Raw genomic sequence first — 701 nt, forward strand, 5'->3', positions numbered from 1 at the left:
GTCATTTCTAATTTTTTGATTTTTGAAGAAAGGGCCTCGATTTGGGCTTGTAAAGAAGTGCTTTCATCTACCTTATGGGCGCCCGGGGCAATAGATTTATTGCCTCGGGGAGTGTGCCATTGAAAATTGGTTTGAGCAATTTCCTCAATTTGGTTATATATTTCATGCGGGCGGCGATTACCTAAAAGTCCCCCGGAGCTAGAGTCAAGTGTCTGCCTTGTGTGTGGCAACAACCCATTATAGAAAGTGGATACTTGTTGCCATATCGCAAGGCCGTGATGTGGACACTTTCGCAATAGCTCCTTGAACCTTTCCCAAGTTTCATATAAGGATTCCCCGTCCTCTTGTGAATATGTATTAATTTCAGTCATTAATTTAGCCGTTTTAGCGGGAGGGAAATACTTATATAGAAATTTTTAGGCTATTTCATCCCAGGTGTTTACCGATCCAGCTGGGAGGGCGTTGAGCCAAGCTTTTGCTCGGTCTTTTAGTGAGAAAGGAAACATTCGAAGGCAGATGGCGTCATTTGATGCTCCATTGATCCGAAAGGTATCACATATTTCTAAGAAATTAGTAATATGTAGATGGGGATCCTCGTCCGCAAGCCCATGGAAGGTTGCGGAGTTTTGGAGCATTTGTATCAAATGCGGTCGAAGTTCGAAGTTATTGGCTTCAACATTTGGTGCATTGATAGCGGCGCC

General features: G+C 43.5%; 1 non-coding gene across 1 annotated transcript; it reads left to right on the forward strand.

Annotated features, from left to right (window-relative positions):
- Window positions 1-270: 270 nt before the first annotated feature.
- On the forward strand, window positions 271-377 carry LOC118480716. Its single transcript, XR_004863694.1, has one exon. It is a non-coding gene; the product is annotated as a small nucleolar RNA R71 (small nucleolar RNA).
- Window positions 378-701: the final 324 nt, after the last annotated feature.

This window comes from Helianthus annuus, chromosome 7, assembly GCF_002127325.2.
Source record: "Helianthus annuus cultivar XRQ/B chromosome 7, HanXRQr2.0-SUNRISE, whole genome shotgun sequence".
NCBI lineage: Eukaryota > Viridiplantae > Streptophyta > Magnoliopsida > Asterales > Asteraceae > Helianthus > Helianthus annuus.